Source organism: Lepisosteus platostomus, chromosome 13 (genome assembly GCF_059453375.1).
Source record: "Lepisosteus platostomus isolate fLepPlt1 chromosome 13, fLepPlt1.hap1, whole genome shotgun sequence".
NCBI lineage: Eukaryota > Metazoa > Chordata > Actinopteri > Semionotiformes > Lepisosteidae > Lepisosteus > Lepisosteus platostomus.
The window spans coordinates 12187465-12215341 of NC_142623.1; the positions used below are offsets into that span (position 1 = coordinate 12187465).

The 27877-nt window shown below is 38.7% G+C and overlaps 1 long non-coding RNA gene across 1 annotated transcript in view; it reads right to left on the reverse strand.

Moving 5' to 3' along the window:
• Nucleotides 1-1139: 1139 nt before the first annotated feature.
• Nucleotides 1140-27877, reverse strand: part of LOC148649916 (uncharacterized) — a 43158-nt gene continuing 16420 nt past the window's right edge. Inside the window, exons 3-4 of the long non-coding RNA XR_015925966.1 lie at nucleotides 4823-4998; nucleotides 1140-2930 (exon numbers count right to left, since the gene is read on the reverse strand). This is a non-coding gene — a long non-coding RNA (uncharacterized LOC148649916). The remainder of the gene's footprint in view (nucleotides 2931-4822; nucleotides 4999-27877) is intronic.

Below are 27877 nucleotides of genomic sequence, written 5' to 3' on the forward strand. Positions count from 1 at the left end.
TCACATGTCAATAATAATAATCAATTACATGTATATACAACATTTAATCCCAAAGGGAAACAAGAGATCCCACCCTCTACACAAGTGAAACGCAGGCTTTGTACACAGACATTCTGGTAAAGTGAGAAATTGCTTCCCTGGTTGAATTAGGGGAGGACAAGCCCAGATTGCTATCTAGCCAGAACCTCTGGGTCCCAGCTATATATACACATGCATTTCCATCAATATTTGTATGAATTTTCCTTCTTTCCTTTTCCTACCTTGAATACAAACAGGGATTACATTTTTAAATTAAAATTTTGAAAAAGGTTTTTAATTCTTAAATCACAGGTGGTAGGCATTGGGAAAAATGCAAGTGTTTGGACTGAGAATTGGTCAATAGAAAACAGAGAGTACAAATAAAATGTGAATGCGCAACTCAGGGTTATGTAATTAGGAGAGTACCCAGGGATCTGTACTGGGACCACTGCTCTGTTTATTTATATCACTAATCTGGTTAATGAACTGGTCAGGTCTGCAGATGATAACAAAGGAGGTGAGTTTGCAAACACCATATAAGATGCAAAGAAAATTCAAAAAGATTTTCCTAAATAAATGAAGACAAGAACAGAGTTTTCCACGGGGGTCATTAAAAATATAACCTATAAATCTAAAATAGGAGTCCATTCATACAGTACAGGGAATGCTGGCCAGAAAAGAGGAACCATTCTGAAAGAATGGAACAGAAGAACTATGAAAGTTTACAAGTGAGAGAACACCATTTGACCTATCTGGCCTGTTTGGAACCTTTGAAGATTTAAAGATTACTAGGATACTTCTTCAGACGTGAACCAGAGGACGAAAATGGAAACTATGTGGAAGTGCATTTAAATCTGAAAACAGAGGCACTTCTTTCCACAAAAGGTTGTGGGAGTATGGAACAAGCTACCCATCATTTTTGTTGAAGTCAATGTCCTTTCTAGAAACTTCTTGGATTCTTAGGTCCATAATACACCAATTAGCAAGGTGGCTAGCTGGGCCAGATGGGTTCCTCTCATTTGTAATCTTTATATTAACCTTTATGTTACAAACGAGATTGTAACATACACTTTTCTTTAAAGAAATCATCAACATTTAATGAATACAGGCCAAAAGCTAAAAGCAGATATTTGTCTTAGAGCCATGAGAGATTTCAAGAAATCTGGAAACCCGGACGTGGCAGTGATCCAGGAAGATCTCATGCTGCGACAAGCCGAGACTTGAGATCTGTGCACACGCACACACCCATGAGCACACACCTGCGGTTTCTCCTCACTGCCACGCCCCATAGCCTGGGTCAGCGCTACAGCAACCTGATGTGTATCCTGGATTCACAGGGCAGAAGCAGGGCTGCACACTTAACAGGTGGCCTGCCCATTACTGGGCACACAAGCTCATAGGGACAGCTCAGACATGCCAAGTAACCTAGCCAGCCTAGCCAGCATGCCTTTCAAAGCTCAGAAGAAATCGGATCAACAGGAGAATAGCCACAGGAACATGTGGAATGCACACAAACCCCACACAGAAGGCTCCCCGGAACTTCTTAAGCATTTTCCCAGAATGTGAGCAATAATTAAATTATTTCCTTCTACTCCCAGAGTAGCACACACTGGTTTTCGCAATTGAAAACACCTATAGCACGTAGCCGAAACACACCTACATCACTACATGACCTTCCCATCGCATCGTATACATTGTGTGCTCAGCTCAGCAAGCATCTTCGTCTTCCTCAACAGGCATCCCATCAGTTTCTCTTGTTTTACCTGAGAATTATTTTTGTGAGCAGCCAGGCTGTCCTTATAAATTGGAGAGGGGCCAGGAAACCTCTAATCAGTGTACATTTTCACCGTCGAACAGTAATGAAAGCAGCAGCACAAATGGAAAGTAAGAGGCTGCACGTTTCAAACTTGAAGCAGGAGGCTCTTAACACAGAGGGTTCTGGGGTCAGGGAACAAAATGCCCGGCCTTGGTGTTGAAAGAGTGTCCTGGGGATACTGCAATACCATCAGCTGCAGCCACCAGAGGAGCCTGCTTGGTCTAATGGCCTCTGCTTGTTTATAAGCTTTGATATAGTTCTTATTCCTGTGTTAGAACAGACATCTTGCAATAGCTCCTAGGAGGATTTGAAGATATGAGATAAGCAAGCTCCTTCATTTAATGATGTATTCTGCTGAAACATTTATTTCTGTAGTGATTTTAGAATATCACCACAATCCCTAAAAGTCTTTTGTTTTGCATTATTGCCATGTTTTGGTATTTACTTGCTTAGCTTGTTAGTTATAGTTTAACAGTTCACAGTATACTGATATTTCCTATATATATACAATACCAAATTGTAATACCAAAGAGTTTTATTTTTGCAGGACCAAAAGTTTTACAACTATATAAACTGCACTGACATTGAAAAACAAAAAAAATCAAATAGTTTTTACTGCTGATGGGATCGGTCAGGAAATTGGTCAGTTGAGATCTCAAGGCCACAAACCTAAGAGTATGTTTTCTGACTGTGGGAGGAAATGGACCACACGGAGGAAACCTATGCAAATGCAGGGAGAACTTACAAGCTCCACACAGACAGCACCCGAGGTCCAGAATTTAATTCAGCAATGCTAACCACTGCTCCACCATGCCACCTATGCATTCCATCTATCTGGGTTAAACATTGTGAAGAATGCCTCACACAGTGTTCTCATCATTTCACATTTCTTCTCTCCCCCTGCATGAACTTCTGCCCATTAGCTCCTCAGTGTGCGATGGAAATGCAATTGCATACAGACATGCTTCCGCTGTCGTTCTCATCTCAGCCTCAACTGGCTGACATTAGGCCACGATTCACTTGGCGATATTTCTGTATGATGTCTGGCACACTGAAGTGGCCTCCTCGCCATCACTGTGCATTGGTATTTGCAGGACTGGAATAAACAGAGGCAAAATGACAGAGTTTCAGATCTTGCAGAGAATCCCGTGTTTCCGAGCTCATGCACACGTGCGGTCGTTGATACGGAGGCAGTGTCAGGACAGTGCTGCCACTCGGGACAGACCACAGATAGGTTGCTTTCAGGGTTGTCAGAAAAAGGCAAAGCGCACGAGAAGGAGGTGATCAGAAACAAAGCGTTTCACACAATTCCTCTCGTTAGACCACACGGAGAGCACAGCGCACACTTCTGCCCTTGCCCGTGTTTGAAGGGGTCACGTAACTTTGAAATCTAGAGAAGAGCTAGAAGGCTCATACCAGGGCCTAAGGAGATGAGCTACAGATGTGAACCGAGCAAAGGAGTATAATCCCTTCCCTCTGAAAAAGATGGCTAAGAGAAGTCTTCAGAATTTTAAAGGGAATTAATAAGGCTGTTCCCAGCAAATATTTCAAGTTACATTCAGTGAACACAACACAGCTCTATTCTTCGTTTATCCTATTGCATAATTTGGGATGTTTATTATAGTCCCAGTGCACACACCTTAGAGATCAACTGATTTCATGATCAACAGGCTGGTAACTGGTGAAAGATTAACTATTTTACTGTAATGTACGGTATGAGTTTGTAGATATATATGTATTAAAAGGATGAGGCCTAATAAAAATATGATTTTGTGTATTTTGCCAAACAAAGTAATGGTTACTAATAATAATTGCATTCTGTTAGAAATAGTGGTATTTTTAAGAGCAGACATTGCTATGAATTTTGACATATACAAATGTTATCTCTGACAGGTCTACAATGTTAGAAGACAAAAATGACTTCTAATTCTGCTTTGCATATATCTAGCCAAAGTGAGCAGCCACAGACTGCTGTTTCATCCTTGTTAGGGCTCATCAGTATGGTTTAGCTCTCACAGGTAGCAGAATGAATATGAATCTTGTAAGAATCTCGGATCAGAAATATAGTGATATGTATGAGTGCAGTGCCTTGCAAAAGTATTAACTCCCTTTCAAAGATGTCTACACGTTTTTAAAATAAAAAAATGCTGAAACTGAACATGTTTTTGGAAGAAAGCAGCTAAGTGTCAGCTAAAACTGCAAAGTAAAATCAAACCCTGAAACATGTCAGTACTTGGAGGTAGCACCTTTGGAGCAATTACAGACTTTTTGGAAATGTTTCTACCAGAATGCGCACAGCAGGATGATGCAATGTGGGCCCAATCTTCTTTGCAGCCCTGCAAAACTTAATCAACAAATAATCTTTACAAAAGTCCACTGTGGCTGTTGGGATTCTGACACGGAAACTGCTTCCTGATAACAGCAAATCTATGCAAGTAATTCTTAAGCATTTTATACAGCTTTTTTGCAACAGGCCATTCCAATTACTATTCCAAATCTTTCCCAAAATGTGCCTTTCTCTGATTGATCATTAAAAATGTAAAATCACTACAGAATTTTCGTTCAGTCAGGGCTTCTTTATCTCAAGGCATGATTATGTGAAATGCAAGTTCATTTTAGTGCATTTTATAGACTCATCTGTCTCCCTTTGACTTGTGGAAAAATGTTCTCTTGGTGCGGACTGGGAAGAAACTGTGATGATGTGCAAAAAGCACTTTAACATTCCTGGCTGTCCTACGATCTGTATTGCTGCACCTGCCTGGGTGTCATGTTAACTGCTGTGTTACATCCTTTCCCGGCCTTCATTTGAAATGGATGCCAGCTCGTACTGCTCTTTCTCTCCCTGCACCACTTCGGAGTTGGTTTCTCTGTTTGAAAGAACAGATGCGTGGGAATTTGCTGCAGTTATGGCAAGGCGTCAGCTGGCATTTAAGCAAACAAGTTGGAGTGCCTGTGGCATTCCTCTAGGATATGTGCGTTCTGACTCACCTGACAGGGGCATGGGGATGTGTTTTATCAGCTCCACACTCCCCACAGAAGAGACTACTTGCTCACAGAGTGATGACATATGGCCGACCCCGCACATGTGAAGTCTGTTGACAGATGTGAGTTGTATCGTGCTCACCCATCTTGAAAATTTCTCCTCATTCATTACCACCAAAATCCTGGAGGGACAGTATGAAGGTGGATCAGTGAAGCACTGAACAGGTATGAACGGTTCTTAGGTAATATGGACTCCAAGAACCCTTTTGAAATGAACATAAGAGCACAAGAAAGCCTGTTTTGCTTTAGTGATTGTTAGCAGTTTGTAGATCTACGGCTCTTGTCAAAGACCCCCAAGGTTCAGCTTCCACAACATGATTGTGTTGTTTGATCTAAACACATAGCTAACGACTGTTCACTTTCCCTTTATCTCCCTCATCAGCTTGAAATGTCTGACCACTAAATCAAATAATTTTATAATTAATAAGTTTTGTTTTTTCAGAAACCACAGCAGAATTCTGCCAGTCTGTGGTATGTGTAGGGCTGGGGTTAGTAAGCTAGGGCTGCCAGCCACTTGCAAGCTGGAAGTGATGTCACCAAGAGATGCGTCACTCCTTACGCTGAGTTTTAAACCAGCTGGTGAATCTAAATAGGGTGAGATTTCAATACAAAAATAGTCATTCAAAATTGAAAAAAAAAACACGACTGGAGTTCTCTAATATACATTTGCACTTAAACATGTTTTCTAACCTTGGTGTAAGAATGCAGTTTAAATGTATGTAAACAGCACAAGCCTTTTTTTGTATTCATCTATTTCATAGGGTAGTCAATTGAGACCAATTTCTTATTTACAATGATGAGCTGGAGAGCAGCTCTTCATACAGCATTTACAAGAGCAATGTGAAAGAAGGGCCTTACACAAGCAAACAACAGCAGTATCCCACACATGATCCTCTGGTGTGGAGTACAGAGCCATGATTACCTCCACAGGCTGCTGCCTAAGCTGTTAAGAAGCTGTTTAAACATTTTGAATCATTTTGAATGAAGAATACCTCTTCTTTCATCCGTGATATCCTGTACAATAGGTCCAGAGAAGATGAATATGTGTATAAACACGATTGTCATGTCACCTGTCTTTTGATCTTTTTACGTGCCCAGCCAAGATTTGATGGTGTAAGGACAGAAGAAAGTGAGTAAAAAACAGAAAATACAATTACTACTCTTCCATATGCAATTATTACCATATACTGCACCATCGAGAGCATCCTCACCAATGGGATCATCATGTGGTACGGCAACACCTTCTCGAGAAAGAAGGCACTGCAGAGAATGGTGAGTGTGGCCCAGAAGATCATCAGCTGTGGTCTCACTGAGATTAAACAGCTCTATGAGGGCCGCTGCCGTGGTAGAATTCTGGCCATCACAGAGGACAGTCACCACCCTGAGCATGAGCTTTTCACCCCACTGCCCTCAGGCAAGAGATACAAAAGCATACGGACACTGACCACTAGATTCTTCAATAGCTTCTATCCACAAGCAGTGCGATTGGCAAACACATTTAGCTATGCCCCTTGGACCACACCTACACCATCTACCTCATTATGATTTCTTATTTATTGGACATCTCCAGTCATTGTTTACATGTCTGCATTGTTTACACTCAAACTGTTTACTTGTACATTGTCTACCGTTTGTTTGTATATTGTCTTGATGCACTGTCTACACTTTGTGTTTTTACTTGTTTTAACAATCGAGAGACTTTCTGTAAGTAAGAATTCCATTGTACCAGTGCATGTACCGGTTACATATGGCAATAAAGTTCAAGTTCAATTTAATGTCTTCTTTTTTGAACTGGACCTATCTTCTCACTAAAAGAGAGGTTTTGTGTACTTTGTTAACAACAACACAACCCCAGAAGTTTTCCTAATCCTTGAAGAGCAGAAAGCAAAGGTGATCAATGTCGCAGTGCTCAAAACATTTTGTGACAGGGTAGACATGACCAACACACATCTCCCTCCTGTGCAGAATGCTGTATATCTCTGAAGCAAAGCACGGTTTACATCTACAGACTTCAGACAAGAGTGACTGCCACTACTGCACACATAGACACAAAGAAGCCCTGCCTTGTGACCTCTTCTGATTGACTCCAGAATGTGGCTGCATGACTCCATCCTCACATAAACTAGAGGTGAGGGCTGAGGTGATGTGTTCTCCATCGAGAAGCCCTGGCCTTTGCTGGCAGATAAAATGAAAACTGTAAAAGCAGAGGATAACACAGAAATCAAATCATAAGTGGTTCAACATCTGAAGTGAATACAAATGTGTGTTCAGAGGAGTAATCAATAATTTAGGGCCCGCTGAAGAACTGTTTGGAGTGTACTTGAGGAGGAGAGCAGTTATTGTGTTTCATGGTTAATTCTGTGTCAATTAGTTGACTGCTACCTTCCCTCCAGCTAAATCTTGTTCAGCGCAGAGAACAGAAGCCCACAGAATTCCAGCTTTAACAGGCCCAGTGTTCAATCATTTATCTCAGGCCTCAGGCATCGAATCAGTGTCAACAGACATTCCATTGAAATCATATCAGGGCTTCTTTCTTGCTCTCTCTCTTGCTCTCTCCTCCTATCATATTTTTACCAGGGTTTTCATCCTTTAGTTATCACACTTAAGGAGGCAGAACATGTTCAGCCCTAGATGTGTACTTTGTTAACCATTCCTCTATGCCTTATCCTCAGCTCACTCTGCAACATAAAGGCTGCCCGATTTCAACTGGGAGTGGATCTGTGAGACCTCCTTGTACATCACCCACCCCATGAACAAACAATATACTCTTTTTTTTTTCTCTTTTTGGAAGCTTTCATTAGTCAATAGCTTCTGAACTCCTGTACTCATAGGACTAGTGCCAAATATCTGATTTGCATTTTGTGTATTTTACTGTCTTCATTTGTTGTCTACGCCCTGCGCAAAGTAATGATTTGTTTTATACGGTTGCAGAGAACAAATTGTTGGATAGAGATACCAGATACTTTCATCCCTCTCCAAGATTTGGATAGAACCAGCTATTCAATTCATCATCCATCCATTTTCTAACTGCTTTATCCAATTCAGAGTCACAGGGGAGCTGGAGCCTATACCTCCAAGCAACAGCAGCAAGGCGCGGTACAGCCAAATATTCCAGAATTAACCTCACACTTTGTTTTTGGACTGTGAGACTCTAAAGCCTTGAGAATACAGGGAGAACATACCAACCCCACACAGATAGCACCCCAGTGTCACGATCGCAAACCCCTGCTCTTAAGGGCGCTCCAGCCCTTCCTTGTTTGCCTCATTCCCCACACCTGTTCCTTGTTCCAGCCCCTTTTCAGCTCCCCCTTATAAGCCAGACGCAGACGCCAATCCGGGCTCTACATTGGTTACCGTATCATGCGAGCCCAGGTCCTGGATGCGTCTGGCTCCATCATGGTTTTAAGTTTCTGTTCCTGTTCCCGTTCCCCCTGCCGGTCCCGACCCGGTTCTGGTTTTTAATCTGCTGGCTTGGATGGATCTCCTGTTCATGGACTTTTGCCTTGTTTTTGGACTTCTCTTTGGACTTGTCCCCGGATTGTTTGTCTCGCTACACCTTCCCTGACCACCAGCATTCCTTGGACACCCCCCCCTGTTTTTATTCCCGTAACCTGCATGACTTTTTCCCAGTGTTTCCTCACTCAACCCCGGATTGTGTCGTCCACGTAGGGTCCGGAAAGAACACTTTCGTGACATCCAGGTCCAAACTGTAGGGATCCAGTACCCTGGGTTCACAATTGTTCAATTGGTACAATTGATTGGTGTAGACTTTGAAACAAAAATAAGGCAGGGGTGCACAACCAGGCTGAAGGTTCTTTGAGCAACAAAAATATAAATAACAAAATTTAAATATTAAATGTGAAGGGATGCAGGTACACTGCCAGTGGAGGCAGCAGACTGCTGGCAAGAGAAGAGAAGTCAGATCAGGGGAATTTTAGTACGTCAGGCCAGGAGATTTTCTGTGACAGAATCACGTCTGCTTGAGACACACCCTTGACCATACGTGTGCTCATTCTGTAACACAAATACACACAAAATTTCACACAAGTAGATCTTTCTCAATTATAATTTACATGACTTACTTCTAATGATCCATCTGTGAAGTCCAAAGGACAGAGTAAAATCACAAAAAAGTCCCAGGTGAATCTACTCTTTTGCAGAGATACAAAATCCACATACAGACTCAATGCACACAACTTTGGTTCAGTGGTGCAAAGTCAGCCTAGTGGACTTTTCCAGAACACACAGTAAAACGCACCACAGGACACAACTGGTGGCTATGAGAAGGTGCATTTAAAAGTGCAGACAGGAGGCACTTCTTTAGTCAAAGGGATGTGGGATTCTGGAATGAGGCACACGGCCACGATTGTGACACCAATACCCTGGTTTCTTTCAAACAAACAACTGGATGAGATGCTCTGATCAATTAGCTACTAATTATTAAATGGACTAAATGAACTGAATGGCTACCTCTCAATTGTAACCTTTATTAAGTCCTAAATATTTGTACGTGAGCAATATGTATTGCTAAATACTAAACATTTTAATGTACCACTCAATTCTGCAACTTTCATTTGTGTGTGAAGAGAGCATGTAAAGAAAGATGAGACAGTGCACCAAAACCCAGTTCAGCAATCAATTCCATGTTTTGACATTGGTCCTGAAATCAGGACTGCAGAAAAACTCAAGGAAACATTTGGAGAAGAAGAAAGTAGGCTTATATAAAGGTAATGGTAAAGCCCAGAAAAAGCCCACGAGACCATGGATAGTTCACAGAAAAAAAAAACAATGGAGACAGCCCACATAAACTGTCACATGAAGACAGTGCCTAACAGTAACAGGCTGCCATGATATTCATAGAGGTCTTGCCTGACCTATGGCCCAAACACCTGACTCCTTTTTGAAGGGAAGAATTCCATGCTGTCTGGGCTCTTTAAGATTTTCTGTGGTTCTTTTTCTGGCTGAAAACCCCAAGGGGCAATTAAGTCACCTCTGTCTGGGTGGAAACTAATAAATAAATTCATTAAGTTAATTATTAAAACCCCCTGCAACCAAGCAGTTGTCTTGAAAAATGTAGACTTTGAGGCACAGAACCTTTTTATCTATTAACACCGTAGAGCGTTCATTTGTCTAAACTTGTTTTTCAATTGTTTATTTTGCCTGAAGTGGACCAGAAACTCAGGGAGAGAATAAAATACAGAAAGAAAGGTTGTCTGTGTGTAAGAAAAGGACGTTTTTTTAAAGGAAAAAGAAGGGTCACCACCATGGCATGGTAATAAGACATTTAACATATCCCATGACATTGTCTTCATCTTTATTTTCAGCCATTGTCAGTGACCCCTTCTGCTGGAAGGCAGAGTTTCATGCTCACCTCTTCAATGAATTCCTTGTGGAGTTTGCATGGCATTGATAGAAAACAAGAAAGGTACTTCCATGACTCTGCTTTGGTCAGTGTGGACGCCCTGTTCTTTATCCATGCTTTCTGTCTTCTCAGTTTGTCTCAACTTGTCATTGCTCACAGTCCAAATTGCCACCCCTATTCCACTTTGAATTGACACAGGTCCCACCCCATAAAACAAACCCTTCACAGGCTGTTATCATCAATCACTGGTGAAAGACCATAGCTTATAGATTATTTATATTGTACACTTCTCCTCTTCACCTAATGTTTCCTCGAATTTTCTGGCTGCAGACAGGGAAATTATCTACCTATCCATTTTCTAATTGCTTTATTCAATTCAGGGTTGCAGTGGGCATGAGCACCAGCCCATCACCGGACACACACACCAGGGTCAATTTTCCCAGAAGCCAAATTACTCTACCACTACCTTTGGACTGTGGGAGGAAACCAAACCAAATCACCTGGAGAAAACCCATGTGAACACGGGGAGAACATTTAAACTCCACACAGACAGCACCCCAGGTCTGGAATTGAACCTAGGACCCCAGTGCTGTGAGGCAGCAATTATAACCACTGCAAGCAAATTAAATGTGCTAGAAAATCATTGTTTTTCTAAAGAGGGTAAAAGAAGTATTTCAGCATGCATTGTAAAAAAATAAATGTAATTCTGTATTCTTTGTATTTTCTCTGTGGATAATCCCTTGAAGGGTACCTAGCAGTGAACGAGCACAAACAGCAGATTTTCTGGCACATCATTCATGTTTGTGTTGCCAGAGTCTGATCGTTTGTATTTACCACTGAAAGACACATGGCTAGCCCCATCTTGACAATTTAATTATCTTTTATTGTGACGTAATCATTTTGGCCTTCACACAAAATGACTAGAAAATATTTTTATAGTAAGTATTTCACAGCCAATGGAACTGGATACACATAACTGCATTGTGTGCAACTGTTCAAAATATCCAAAAAGTGCTTTATGTATAGAAGAGGAGACCTACTTCATTTACCACTGAAGTTCGCCCCACCAGGGTGACATACTGCACAGCAGCCATTTGGCACCAGCAACTTCATGGCATAGTTAGTCCTATCCTAACAAAGGCGGGAGTCAATTCCCAGAACAATTAGTTTGGGCATCCTGCTTTTTATTCTTTTGTTGACATGAAATTTACTGATTATAGATCTTTTACAATGAAAAGTATCCACTAAACATCCTTGACTTTTGGCACCATAAAGGCCCTGCCGTGCTTCATTTGAGTTTATCATGGCTTCTTCAGTTGTTCTGTGTACACTGTACATATCATCTTCTTGAAATGTTTCTTTCTGATGATCTGATTTAAATGTCGTTTTGATACTCTATAAAAAGGCTGATATATTTCATGAATGCGTCCTAATTTTTTACTGAAAACTGATGTGGGCAATAATGCACATATTGCAAAGGAAGGAAAAAGTCATGACCTGAGTATAAATATATATACAAATACATTTTGCTGCTGACATGGTTTGAATAGGATTCCTTCTGCTTTAAGTGGCACCTGTTAGCATATTCATGTTTTTTTTTTGTTTTCCACAGAGTTTTAAGGCAACAGGTTTAATGGTACTCTGGGCAACAGTACACTACATTTATATTTATATACTGTACATATAGAGTATGCGGTTTTAATGAGGCTGTGGTTCTAATAAAAAGGTTTACTCTGAACTTGAACTTGCAAACTGACCTAATGTACCTTAACAAAGTTCGCGAAGACCTAGGTTTTAAGCAGCAGAGAAACATTGCTTTTACCTCACTAGCTATTTAATGGGGAGACAAAAAGAAAGCTGGACTAAAGTAAGGCAGGCTTTTAGTCTTTGAAGTATGCTAACATGAAAAATAAACCGCACTCTGCCAACCTCCTGGTTAAATAGAGAAGTTTGATGTCCTTTTCCTTAATGCAGCACTCGTGTTTTGTGCCAATGGCCTCCCCTGCCTTGTCTCTTGCTGTAACATGATCTATTATTTTGGACCGCTTTCGGAAGAGTGTGCATCAAAGCATTAAGAGACAAAGGCACAGCAAAAGGACCTCAGGCTCCACTCTAGGCATCTGTGAGTCTCCAAAGGGGCCGTGTAGGCACAGGATATCAGTTCTACATTACAACCTACATACGGCCTTTAAGATCTTGATCTGTTTTTTAAAAAAGTACATTAATATTTAAAATAATTACAGTCTGCCTGAAGGTATACAGGTAAATCATTGATAGTGTTGGAAGTGAAGTACCCAGGGAGACCAGGACACCATGTGCACAGGAAAGCTCTTTTCAGAGAGATGACAGCAATATTGAGGAGAATTTCTCTTCCCCACTTGGATATGAAGGCATGGGTTGAATGAGGTGCTTAATTTGCAGGTCACTGCTGCCCCCAAAACTCCGTTTATTATTACTGGAACTAACATTTGGAGATAGAACATAAGGAAAATGCCTCCCCTGAAAAAGCTGGACAAAAGACTGGAGACAGTTCTGTAAGATGGTGAAAAGTTGCAGTGCTGTTTCAGTAGATATCACAGGAATGCTGGGGTCACAGAAGCTGATTCCGCTCAGGAATGCTTGAGGGGGATCAAACTGTACCCTCGTCAGTGAATTTCAAACATGAATTTGAAACTAAATAACAGCCTACATACATTTTGCATTTATTAAGTACCTTCACTCTGTTATTCAATTTGAGTTATGGCTCTGGATTAGAAAAAAACAAGCCTTTTTATCATTTTTTAACATTTTAAGCAAGTGAATATACTTATTTGCAACAAAAACAATCACACTTGTATTTTAATAAGTGACTTCTAAACAAGCGATAATGGTATGTAAATCTAGTAGTCAGTGGTTTTTTTTTGCTGCATCTTCATATCAGAATATTCTGCGCTCATATTAAGAGTTTCAGAGAATCATTATTATTGCTATGAAGTCATGAAGGCAGTATGGAATATGTGGAACATTTTTTGAAAATGAAAAAGACTCCATTGAGAATTTGCTTTCATAAATGTTTTTGGAAATTTTTCAGAAATGTATCTCAGTACTTTTTTTTATCCAAGTTAAATAGCAATACGATTTGAAAGCAGGCCCATGAAGGGCTTCATTCTGCATACACAGACAAAAAGAGAGAGGAAAGGATGATAAAAGCATTCTGGAATGTTACGGCCACAGAACTGTGTTCCTTATAAACATATTTAGAAGCATGGCTTTGGATTAAACCAAAATATCCTCCCATTCATTGGCCGCCCTAGAATTCAAAGCCATTGCAAGTTTCTGTTTGCCTGAAGCAAAATCCATGAACAAATCTGCTGTTGGGCAATGCATTTCTTATTTGGCAAGTTGGGAGAAGTTTCATTTTAATCTGGGTTGTAATCTATGAAAAGTCTGATATTACTCCTGGCCAATTTAATGGGCCACTTTATCTAAATTTAAAACATGACATGGACTAACTTTATAATGAAGTTAAATAATCTGAACCTTTTAATTGACAGAGCCACTATAGTCATGTCATCTACCTTGTTATATGTTAAAATACCAATAATTACTTTCAGAATAGGTTTTTCATGTTACTCGAGTAATTCTACAAAAATAGATAGCAAAGTCCTGCAAAGACATCTCTTGTAATTAATTGACCTCTTTCTTGTTTAAAGAAACCCTCTCAAACTTATTTTTGCTACAGCGTGAAAAAAAAATAAAGATCTTTTTTTCCTAGCTCAGTAGGATTCGGTGCCAGTGTCAATTGAGTGTTAATTGCTTTAACCAGCTAATTAGCCAAAGAACAAATGACTTGTGCAGTGAGTTTGCCACCTAATTATCAGGATAACATATCAAAGTAGAGACAGTTCTACACATGGTGAAACAATGGCTCACTATTAAAGCTTCTACAGGTAGAGTAATGAGTGTATATTTTTTTTTAAATTACATTTTACTGCGGAGTGAGTTATCATTATCTTCAGTTATGGATTTTTACATTGCTGGCTGAATTGCTTGGCATTCGTATTTGAAATCACCTCCTGATGACCATCAAACAGGATCTTACAAATTAAAGGAATTACTTTTCATGGGTTCAGGAGATGGTATCACCTAGGTGGTGAACAGGCAGAAAGTTCCAGCACCATTTAAAGACGTCTTCCAGGTTACAGCAGCTGCTTCTGATCTTATTTGTGCCATATTCTTCTTATTTACAGCCTTCCCCAGCAGTGTACTGCTTCAGTGGTTTCAGTCAGCACCCTGGACAGGGAATGTTAGCTGAACCTTGTGACATGCCCCTTACTGTTTTCTCAGCATGATCTCCCTTTGCTTAAAACACACAAGGCAGTCTAGGAAAGTAGTGTAACATATCTTTGTGTTGTGTGTTTGTTTTTAGGTGTTTCCTGGGAGGAGAGAGCAGAATGGAATATTCATTCTCACGTTGAAGTTCAAGAGGAACTGCAGTCCCAATTTCTGTGAATGGATATTAAATCTTGGTAACAAAATAAATAAACTGATGGGATCGCAACATTTTCCAAATGTCAAAATAAGCACAAAATCACGAACTTTTGTCGCAAACCCCTGGTCTCTCCACGGGCAAGAGCAAGACTTCGTGCAAATTGTGACGTGAAGCGGCCCTTCCTGCTCACTAGTCACTGTAATAAATAATGTGATGTGATGTACGAGCGAATAAATACAGGCTGTGCAGCAGACATTTCACAGCAGAAATGTTTTAACGTGATCTGAATGCAGAGTTAAGAAGTAAGCTCTATTTGTCAGCAAAAGTCGAGAGCCAAAATTGAGAGAATATTTCTATTGTTTTATTGGATTAAAAGAGACGTATTCACAAGCCTGCTCATTTCTAATGTAATTGGGATAGCTCACGTCATCAGAAGTTTGTTCATTGCCTCATTCTTCATCGCAGATGATGACGCCAATATGGCACTGTGTATACTTGAAAAGTTAGTTTATTTTGTGATGGGAATAGGAGGTTTTACACAATACTGTGTATATTATTCTTTCATTGTGGTTGGAAATGCACTCATCAATGCCGATTCTTTCTAAACCCGGAAATGTAGAAATTGCATTGCAGTTCTCCTTTCAGTCTATCCTCATTTATCAACCAAGTTCCAGACAGTGCTAGAATTCTTGAAGCTTTTGCATCACTGAGCACCTATGTAATATTAGAAACAACTCCTACTACTAGAAGACCAAAAATAAATATTTTCTGAGATTTCAGTAACTCTTAATTTAGCATCCTGAGTTGTCCATGTGATACGGTTCATCTTCTATGGTTCTCATTCTAAAACAAAAACAGGTGGAAACTTAGCATGATGTTGTTTTATGAATACAGCTTGAATCTCTCAGCTTCATTGGTCTTGCTATTACTGTAAGGTATTGTTTGCTCCAAAGGTGGCTCACGGGAAATGTAGGGAACAAGATGTCGAAACTCCCTAGCACTTCTTTGAAACAAAAATGTGGTTTGAGCAATTCCTAGCTTAAGCAACTAATACATGATTGTGAATAACATGATTCCAATTTGGGAGCTGGCGCTGCTTTTGAGGAAAAATGTGGTATGACTTTCAAAAGGAGTTCTGAAATTTGAACTCTACCCTGGTTTCCTGAAAATGTGGCTTTCAAAGCGTTTGTTATGAAATGTACTGTGAATCCACTGGCTGATCTTCTAAAATACAGTATTAGAAATGATAATAGAAGCAGAGGACATAGTAGGTGTACAATGCAAAGCGCACATTATAGAATATTACCTTTTGTGTTGCTTTTGTGGTGTTGTGTTAACATGGCATAGTGTGATAGAATGCCTCAGAAAACCACCACATGACCTGTACATGTATAGGAATTTATATGATTTTATAGTTTTAAACTATAGCTCCTGGAGAAGGAGCTTTTAGAAATAAAACGTTTAGCTAAAGAAGGCAATCGTCACCATTTCGCCTCTCACCCTGGTACTGTTCAGAGTACAGTACATGTGATTGAGGACAAAACCCAAAACTATCCAGAAGTGATGCCAAGTTGATCTGAACAAATTCTCTGTGTGATAAGCGATGGTCCAGTATAGAGCTCATGAATGACCTTGCTGTTATTATGAGTACAATGGTATTCTCACAACAAGTAACATCAATGAAGGCTCATGGTCAAAAACATTAGAGGTCCTGGGCTGACCTCTCCCCCAGCCCCACAAAGAAGCAGCCTTGCATCTGTCTTAAACATATTAGGATGATCAGCTGATTTGGATAATAAAGAGTGCTTAATTAAGTGGAATAAACCCAAAGAAACAACAACTATACTGTTTCTTGTGAACATTTTTTTTTATTTTCATTTTCTTAAACACAGCAATATACAGTACAAAATGGAACAGCCATTCCTCGCCCCACATCCACTCAGTGGTACTCCCCACCACGTTCACTTTCCGTTAACAAAAGCAAATGGGTTCTGAAGTAATTTATCAATGTAATCTACAGTAGCTGCCAGTTATTGAAAACCACTCATATTGTAAACAAACTTGTATGGAAGCCTTCTCTTGACAATGGAAAGTTCTGGTCAGATAATCCTTGGTCAGGTAAACTTGGGCTAACAAAGATCAGTCCTGTCAGGTACCCATCAGACTGTGCGTGGACTGATCTTTATATAGGAGCTGGTGCTAGTCTTTCTTGTTAGCATACCCAGAGATGAATACAGGCAAGTGTTGTTGAATTTGGGCACAAGCACACATACACAAGAGGGCTCAAGCTCAGTCAAATAATAAGATTTAATAAGATAACAAGACCAACTAAGAATAATTTGGAATTTTGTCTCGTACTTTTCACATGGAGGGCTTATCCTAATCAGCCCATTGTGCTGTGCCACCATTCATACATCTTTTTCAACCTGATCTCAATGAGCAATCAGTTCATTTGGAGACTGTTTGCCAATAATCAAAGGCATAGTTTTCAAAGGCAGAGCAATACTAAAATAATTAGAATTATATACTCACTTCGTCCTGTCTTTTCATTATTAGTTTGAGTGCCGGGGCATCTTTTAATGGTAAGGGTGAACATAACAGAACACACAGAAGCCTGGAGCCAGTGGAACGATTTCTTAGTTCTTCAGCACTGGGCTGATTGGGAAGGCAAACAGCATCAAACCAAAGCGAAGAGCCTGGCTCTGTCTGTGAAGCTCTAGCTGACTTTGTCTGACATTGAAGAATTTTGCCAGCACAAGAATAATAAACTTTATTTATAAAGCACCTTTAAAGGTGGCTTCTCAAAGCGCTTTACAGAATGACAACAACAACAACAAAAACTAAAAATAAACAATAAAAAATACACAAGATAAACACAATGAGAATATGCAGAGGAGACAGTAGATGGTGATACTAAATACAGTAGGAGCAGAGGGGTAAAGAATGGAACCAGTTAAGTAAAGGCTCTTCTAAAGAAGAAGGTTTTGAGTCTGGATTTCATGGAGTTTAGAGAAGCTGACTCTCTAATATCCTTGGGGAGAGAGTTCCAGAGTTTAGGGGCTTAACAGGAGAAGGCCCTGTCAACCATAGAGTGTAGATGGGCTTGGGGTACAGTTAAGAGACCAGAATTAGAGGAGTGAAGGTTGCGAGATTGGGGATAGGGCGATAACAGATCAGACAGGTACTGAGGTGCCAAGCCATGCAGAGACTTATACTGTAGATGAGCATGAAGATTTTGAAGTCCACGCAAAAATTGACAGGAAGCCAGTACAAGGACTCCAGTATAGTAATAATGTGATCACTTGCACTAGACCTGGTCAGGATTCTGGCTGATGAATTTTGGATTTTGTTCAATGTGGATTTAGATAATCCAGAGAGTAGAGCATTCCAGTAGTCAATTCAGGAGAAGACAAATGTGTTGATTAGCTTTTCATCCACAGTTAGTGATAACACAGGGCATAGTCGATTTTTCTGAGGTGAAAGAAAGATGTTTTAACAATATCTTGCACATGTGTGTCGAATGTTAAGCCTGAATCAAATATCACCATCATCAAGGTTTTTCAATTTAGACTCAAGCTCAAGTACAGCACCATCCACAGACAGGGTTAAAGGATTGGCTTTACAAAGGTGCCATGCCAACAAGTGTTAAGGCATTACTCTAAATTAGAGTCTTCCTCCATACAATGGTAAATCATCCAAAACAGCTGCTATTGTTCTCATGAAAGTCATCATTTCTCTCTCCCCAGCTCCTTGCCCCAGTCCCAACACCCACACCTCAGCTTTTGTTGAAAATGAATTGAATTGCCCCCACACTGTGTCACTATAGATGACGTCATTTACTGACAGTATTTTTACATTTTTTTAAATGTTACAGAGGAATTTCCTCACACAGCTTCCGACGATCACAGTGTTTGAAGATAGGAAAATATAAAAAATTGAAGTAGTTTACTATACTTTAGTGTCAGGTCTTTGTTACAAAGTTACAAACTTTATATGCTCTGAACTCTTACCTAATATACCATAAAGCAGATTTGCTGGTTGTTCCTATACCTTACATTGCCAGGGGCAAACTCCACTCCTGTTGACATCAGAAATACTGACACTTTCAGTTCTTTTAACTTATCTTATTGCATTTGCTTTTACATAAATATTGTACATATAATATATAACTATAATATAAATATAAATAAAACCTGCTTAATTGACCTTAGATTGAAAGATCTTATATGGGTTTGGCAGCCAATTGTGTTGTTGGTCCAGAATTGCCAAACCAACGCCCCAGTATGTTAACAGGGGACACTGTCCGATTGAAGGCTCATCTCTTGGGATTAGACATTCATTTCATGTCTTGGCTACTTGGTAATTACAAAATCTCATGCAATCAGCTCCTCTCTTGTGCTTTCTGATCATCCTAAACTTGCAGTTACTCACTTCTCCACCTGTACTGCTGTACACTGGGGCTCCCGGAGTACAAAGCACATCACCAAGGTTGATGCAGCACTTCAGTGGTACCTAAAGTAGCTCCTGCCTAGCGTAAAGCACTTTGAGATCCCTTTAAGATGGAAGTGTGAAATACAAAAAATAAATACTATTACAGAAAAAAAATTGAGTTGGATTGTATTTTGTGAAATGTCTTTCCCCCTACAACATCAGAAACACTTCCAGTGCTCATTCATTAAATAAACCCCTGCATGATCACATAGCTCTTGTGTGTCAGTGCATAGGGACATATTGCCTGACTATTTTACTGTATGATGCTCATCCCATGATTTATGTGCTGTTTATGCACTGCTGGCTTTATTGCCTCCCAGGACCTCATTGAAAATGAGACGTTTTCATCTCTGGGGATTTGCTTGTCATTTTAAAAAAAAAATAAACACAGTAAATACATCTGATTTATACATACCTTCATCAGCTGGCTCCCACTTTCAGGAGGAATTCGAGAATTATTGCAGTTTGATGAAACATTTGAACAGTGCTCCCCAGTGGAAACAGCCCACTATGGGAGAGAAAGCCTACAACACAAAAGGCGTCTTAAATATTTCGTCTCCTGCTCACAAGGTAGGATTCCTAACACAACTGGTTTCCTATGAAAGGCAGAAGGATCACTGGAACATTTTCCTAGCTTTTAACTCTTAGAGCAAAGGGAGAAAATCTGGAGAGAGCTAACAGAAGTATTCAAATACACTAATAAAATGAATGTATTTACAGTATATATGTATTCTATTCAAACTTTGTTTTGGAAAGTCATTTGGAGTTTAATTAGAGCAGGGAAAAGCTGAGTACAATTTTTGACAAAGCAAAAACCTTTTCAGGATGTTAGTGTTTTACAATCTCTCAGCTGGAAATATAACTGGAAAACCTCAACTTTTTACATGCCACTAAATCCATACATTTTGGCAGGTTAATATCAGTTTTATCTGGACTTACACAAATGTATATATATTGTATAGAGATGATCAAAGATTTCTGTTATAAAACAGTATTGAGAGTCCCAGATTTCAATATACTACAGGAAGCAGAGGTTTGCTAAGTCATTAAAAGTAAGTAAACAACAGTTTGTTTTCACACAAACAAGATGTAAATGTGCTGCAGCAGGAGTGTTATAATAATGTTTGGAAAAGGTATTTGCAGCTCATCACCAGTACAAATATCCAGATTTGTCTGATTGCTAGTAGCTAATTCATCTAAGGGTCTTATCCAACTATTTCAATTTGTTGCACATATGGTAACAGAACCCTGTAACCTTGTAAATTCTTGCTACATGGGAGTGTGCAATTCTGCTAGAAGGAAGTCACAGAAGCAGTGTTGCATGGGAAGTCTTTAAAACTGCATACTGGATTCTGCTGAGGAGATATAAGGCACCTGGTCAGAAAGAGTATATATCGGTTTATGAATAATTCTTTTGCATAGCTCAGCTTTGGCAGAGCTGTCAACATAATGAAGCTTTCCTGTAGAGCTGTGGCAGCTCAGAATTGGAGGTAAGAGTGAACAGTGGTCACCATGAAAAGTTTTGGCAATGGGCTTCTGAAGAAAACAGTTCACTGCCCCTCTGTGACAAAATATAAAGTCTAGTTTGCTATTTTAATATCCTTTTAATAAAATGACAATTGAGCATTACTTTACCTCAGTCAATTCTGCTGTTCATTGAAAGTCACCTCTATGCCTAACCAAACATTTGATGCAACAAAAGTTAAGACTACACATTTTTAATAATGAAAAAGCATTTCTATTTTTCAGACATCAGCAAGCTTGTTTTAAGATGCCATTTTATTTTTTTAAATTCCCACTTAAATGATGAACCGCAGCAATCAAATTTCAAAAATCTATTTCAATGTCCGTAAAGAAGAGTGTGAGTATGCTTGCTTTGAGACCAGGGCAGCAGTCATTTCCATTTCAGTATTAGTTCTTTTAGTTCTCTTCTGGGATCTTGTGTGGTGCGTAGTCTGAGCATTGTATCAGAAGTGCTGTGAATAACACAAGCAATGAATGAACTAGGAACCGAACTCTGTGCCAGCTGGCAAAGTAGCCAGAGAGAATCTTTTCTTTTTGGCCAGGCTTACTTGGAAACCAGCCCAATCCAATCCAAACCCACTCCAATAATGAATTAATCAGTCAATGGCATTTTTGCATACCACAGTTACAAAACAGCATTTACACACCTGATCAGAAATACTACACAGACGTGTCATGGATATTCAAGGAATTACAGAATTCACAGAAAGTTCTTCCCCCTGTCCAGTGCAAACTCACTCAGCCAATGTCTGTTGACTGAAACACTAGCTAAACCTCTGAACAATGCAATGCTGTCCTATGTTTGTGAGTTCATCTTTCATGAAAACATATTTTGAACTTCTGGACTTTCATCTATAGTTTCAGAAGGTGAAAAAAAATATAGTTTTAATAGGTGTTTGCTTTAAGCATTTTAATACTGCCTGAGCTCTCCACATTTTTTATTTTCTAGGCCACCAAGCTAAGAATAGTTTTGTATAAATCAGGAGGATTGGAAACTTCCCTATCTCTCGCATAAGATGGCTGGGTGAGACTGATGCTAAAAACATAAACACAAGCATGTATACATACATTTAGAATGACAAGTTTCACATTGAGTTTACAGAGTTCTGGTATTTGTCGTAACTCTTTCAATATGCAGCTAAAGCCTCAAACACCATCTGATAATTAGAACTTTGTTTTATTCTTGTTCTGAAATACTTAAAAATACAGGAATGGATCAAGACATAAAAATTTGACTGAACAAAGGTATTATGCCACAGAGATTCAGAGCCATATGGCAATAATAATAATAATAATAATAATAATAATAATAATAATAATAGACTAGAAACATTCCACTGGAAGAAGAGACATTCTAATGACATTGGTTCATAAACAATCAAGTAGTGAAACAGTATCCACATAACCAATTAAATCATAAACATGAACATTAGTGTAAACTGCATACAAATCAACTAATATTTTCTCAACCCTTACTTAATCACCTACTACTTAATGAAAATCAGTACAAAATTTGTATTCATGCTTTGGTGAGTCAAGTTTATGTCCTGCCAGAGAAATTTTTGGGTCAAAATCTGTTAACTTTGAGAGTGCATTCTTCTTCATTTTGCATTAATTTATTTATAAGATTCACAAAGATTCCTCAGTGTACCACATAAGAAAAATAAAATATATTTTATTACCATTGATCCTGTGGCTCTATCAACGTATGTGTCTATATCCATCCTGTGGCAATATCTGGTAATACAAAATTAGAATTAAGTGGAAAAGAAGAAAATCGTGGAAACTAAACATGTGGAATATTAACGGATGTCTTCAGGGGCGGTAATGGGGATTTATTCAATGTTATTTTTTCAGACTCCACAGTCTGCATAATTAAGGATACTGTTAACACTATTCCTGATAAAGTCCTGCTAGCCCAATAAACCTTTTTGCCTAATATCATAAAAAAGTTACATACATCAATATTGATACTCACATTTTATGTTACGTGTCTATTTTCTAACCACTTTATCTAATGCAGGGTCACAGGGGAGCCAGAGCCCATCCCAGCAAGCAACAGGTGCAAGACAGGATACACCCTGGACAAGATGCCAGTCCCTCACAGGGCACACACAGATCCAAACATACACTCACTCACACCAGGGCCAATTTTCCCAGAAACCAGTTAACCTACCAGTTAACCTACCAGTATGTCATGAAGCAAACCCAAGCAAATACGTACAATTTCCATTTAGACTACAGCCCAGGTCTGCAAATTGAACTCAGGGCCACAGGGCTGCTCATAACAATCGTTATTACTCAGAATTATGAGTAATTATGTAGAAGTAGATGGGTCTGCAGAAATAAGCAAGTATAGTTTATTTACTCATGGCTTATGTCAGTATCATAAGTATAAATTATTAATAATTACATATTTCACTCAATAAAGTAATGGATAATATTTTAAAGTAAACTGCAGTCTGCAGATGAAAGACTTAAAAACAGAAGGAAGTTTTTCTTGATATACACGATGATTAAAAAAAGAATTTGTTTCAGGTAAAAGTATTTTCCCTAGACTTCAATGCTTTTTCAGTAGGAAACTTCCTGCAATGAATGATTTTTTTCTGTTGAAGCCTCGTGTAAAAACGTCCCTTTATTTGTCAGTGATGAGCAATGTCTTTGGGGATGGAGGGTATCTTTGCTCATGTCGACAACAATAAACTGCAAATAGCAGACAGATCACAAGCAGAACACTCAAAGTCAATTTGAAATTACGAGTCAGCATACATTAATATTTCGCCTAATTCAAATCTTTTTAGGAGGTTGCTATCGTTTGAGTAAAAACAAGCACTGAACAGTCAAAAAATCTGTTTTTGAACTAGACACCAACCTGCATTTCTGCACAGTCATTGTGAAAGAAAGAAAAAAACCACAAGTTGGCAAAACTCATAATATCTAGAAAGAGTAATGACTAAGAGAACATGTATTTAAAACCCGGTGAAAGCAGTCTCACACCTACTGATTTTAATTATATCCTTAGAGATTTTGCTATATTTGTAAACAAGTCTAAATATCAGGAGTAAAATATTTATACTAAAGTCTCTTAAAAATATATATTACCATTTCTTTAGTGTTATCATCACTACAAAAGGAAAGGTGTGAGGTAGTGAAGGATATTTTTGAATGTTTTGGGACACCACATACAAAATACCCAACATTCTTCTTATTGCTATTACTATTGCTAATAATTATGTCACTAACAAAAAAAGTCATCTAAAAATATATTTGATAACACTGATGCAAATATGAAAGATTGTTGTGCCAGGTACTGCTTTATGCAATAAAAGTGTGAATATAAAATAGGAGGAGAAAGATACTTGAATAGGTCTTCCATGTTTTCTTTTTGCAACTATTCAATTCAATTCAATGAAGAAAATGGTGTTAGGCATGCTATATTCCGGATCATACAAGGTCAGTGAAAATCATCATGGTGGGCTACTGTCCACAATCTTCCCACTGGCTGCTGCTGCAATTTGACATTTGAAGCATGTGTGTAGGACCTTGTGAATCTGAATATTTGGTACATAGTCTCCTTTACAATGGCACTTGCATATAACCATCCTTCAATTAGAAAGGGTATAAATATTGGGCCAGATTGGAATGTGGAGACACAAAGCCTCGATTTGGCAACCCTCCAACGATTGCTCATTTCTGTTGGAAAGACTCCAAGGTTATTCTGTCAATCTGCACGGTGACTTCTGCTTCCTCCCTCCATTAACTCTTGAATCTCCAGTTAAACACTTCCTGATCTTCCTTTGAAAAGGTTTTGCTGCTGCATTTCGCCTGCTGTTTTTAGAACTGCTTTCAGGTGAATGTCTGTTTGTGGACTGCACTTGAGTGTTATACAATATGGAAGAAAGTACACTTGGATAGGCATTAGGCAAACAGAAATGACTCATGCTTCCTGACAAGGGCTGTTTCATTAACCTTGTTTTAGTAGAACTGGTACGATATCTCAAGAAAGACAGTGCACATTTTTCAGCCGAGTAAACTGCTTATATGGAGAAAGCACGTGTAGCATGCTAAGCGACTTGTCTTTGCCAAGCAAATGTGTGAAGATGAATTCTGTGGTAGTGCAATAAAAATGATGGGAAAGGTCAGAGAAAAATTGTACCCCAGACTTTGAAAACAATTTTGGTTGTCACTTAGATAGCGTGTCCTCTATGTCTCTGACAGTCTGCAGGAAACACTGCTGGTAGCTTTAATCTCATTACCCTAAACAGAGGCGTTCCTATAAATGTGGTCTCAACACCCTAGCTGTGTATCAGAAAAAAAAACTTCTTCCTTACTGTAGCAGTCAGCAACACAGTTAGAAATTACAACTCAATATGCTTCCCAAAGTGAGGTGTCTTAAGTGTCTAAAATATTACTGTTCAGAATGTATTAGGCTGTTTTTGCACCTTCTATTCAATAATTATAACATATTTTAAAATGCCTTATCTAGAAAGCAATAGTTTATTTTTGATTTGACGAGACTTACAGTTACTAGGGCTCAAAGCTGTGAAGAGGTTAGTGACATACAGTAAAAGGCGTTTTGAATTTGTTAGTTTTATGTGTGGGTAATGTATTTTAAAATATAATATATATATATATCACAGCACAAAAATATGTAGCTGGGAGGATACACCAAATTTATTATAGAGCCCAAGGCAATACAGAGATAAACATTACATACTAAAGTTTACCTGATAATGCTCATTACAGAAATATCTTTCTATATCCAGAATAACTAAAACAAAGTCCCTTGCTGTTTTTGTAAGTATCACACAAGGTGTCCACCTTAGACAAACCTTAACTAAAGTACTGTAGAGTGATGAATAAGTTTGAAAAAACTAATTTCATGAATTTTGGTTTAAAAAAGAGTGCTGTAATATACAAAACAGGCTTCACGGGCTCATAACGAATCTTATTTTTCAAACAAAGATGAATTATTTTTTATATGTGCTAATAAAAAAAAAACGTTTTCACATAATGAAAACACAATCTTACATTTTGTCTCCGTGCAGAATTTTATTTTCTAAATTAAAAAGTGTATGTGGTGGGATTTCTTCAGAGCAATCACAGTAGATATTACAATTACAGTGCTTATGCGTTTTTTCCAGCAAACGGCTATTTAGCGTTTTGTTTTCATTCTCTCTTATTCAGCAATCTAGAGTAAAACTGCCTGAACAGCACAATATCGTTATACATTGGACTTAATTCGGGTTTAAGAGTATTATTTGTTTATTATCTACAGTTGTGAAAGTAGTCAGGAAATTTAGTGTCCTACTTGCATTTCTGTATAGAATACCAAGGTAATATGATCAAAATATTTGTCAAAATCCTGAATTTTCTTTCTTGGATTAAATCTGTATTCCTAGGGTTTGAAGATTTAAAAATAATCTGTGCTCGTGTACTTTGGTTGATCAATCGAGTTTTATTAAATCTCATTTTTCAAAATGCAGGCAGGGGGGGAAGAACAACTATCATTTGCTCCTGAGGTTATAAAGTATCGGCAGGAAGCCCTTCTCACCTTGGGGAGTAGACTTGAATAAAATAAGCATGTTAAAAGATAAATGATGCGGTCGGCATCCTATACCACTGAGAGTGTTCTCTGTCCTGCTTTAATATGAATTAGTAACTGTGTTGTATAAGTCTGATGAGCAAAGTACCTCAATAAAGAATGTCCACAGAAAACTGTGGAAACCCAGGCGAGCATTTCATTAAAGCCATGCTTTTGACCCATTTCAAGAAATTTTTGCTGGGACATAATAATGACACATCATTTGACAAGTTTTTGGGTGAAGCATACTGTCAGAATTTCCGATATACACCCATTTTGTAATGAGCACTGAACACTGAAGATAGTATGTCATTTAGATATTGCAAAGCAAGCCCTACTTATTCATTTGCTTATTTTCACTGTGAATGCAAAACTGATCTGCTGGCAGATCCTGTATTATTCAATTTCTTGTGCTGAATTTGGAAGGGTCTGGGTAATGACCTCTTTATTTGTACTGGGTCTGTGGCCTTTGAAACAAAAACATTTCTATGCACTTCATACAAAACTACAAGCCAAATCCTAATCGTAAACCGAAATGCATTAGACGACACATTGTTTTTGTTTTTCGTGCAATCATGTTAAAATATGACAGTACCCTCTTTTTATACATGGTTTACGGAATGTAAAAACACATCGTGAAATGTGACAACATGAATTTCAAGGAACAATCAAAGCACCGCGTCGGTGCATCTCTTTCACAAGGCCTCACTATGATTTTAATTCGGTATGTGATGAGTGCTGGTTAACTAGAAATAGAGCACTTTCTGAGTGATGTCAGGGGGAAAACAGCCAGGTTTTCTGTTGTTCCAGTCATCACAGGGCTTCTTTCATCAACACAGAGAGGCTCCGTACTTCACAGATGTGAGGTTGCTGCCGTGAGGAGTGTAAAGTCTGTCACTCTAGCCATGCAGATTTGGCTACACTCTATCAGTCTGCTTAATTTCTTGTGAGATTAAACAGCAATTGCTATTTCAACAGTAATTTTTAATTATATAATATAGAGGGGCTTTTTCTAGACATCTGTAGGCGTGTGTGTGTGTGTAGGGAATGGGAGAGGGTTACAGAAAAGCATTAATATTGTTCTCTTAGATCAGAGGCAATAATTCAGTTTACTGCTGCTGATAATCATTTGTTATCTGGCTACAGTGAGATATAGCTTTGTGCTACAGCTAAGGGATAATTACTTCAGAACCACACTGTGGGAGATATAACCAGTGGTATTTTGCTCCTGGCAAGCACCACATAAGTATTTTAATGTAATGCAGTCATGCTAGCCACCATCACTGCTAAGAAAAGACAAAAAGACAATGATTATGAATGCAGTTTTCCACATAACATGAATTTCTGCTATTAGTCAAAACAACTGGATACAGATGTTAAAACGTAAGATGATGCACATATATAATTTCCTTTCCTGGCAAAAGAAATGGAATTAAATGATATTGTTCACTCCTCAGAATCCTGTATTTTTATTTAATCCTCTTAACAACAACAATAACAACACACAACAGTAATAAAAGAACGGTTTTAAAAGCAACACTTATTTTTAATTAGTCTAACCTGACATTT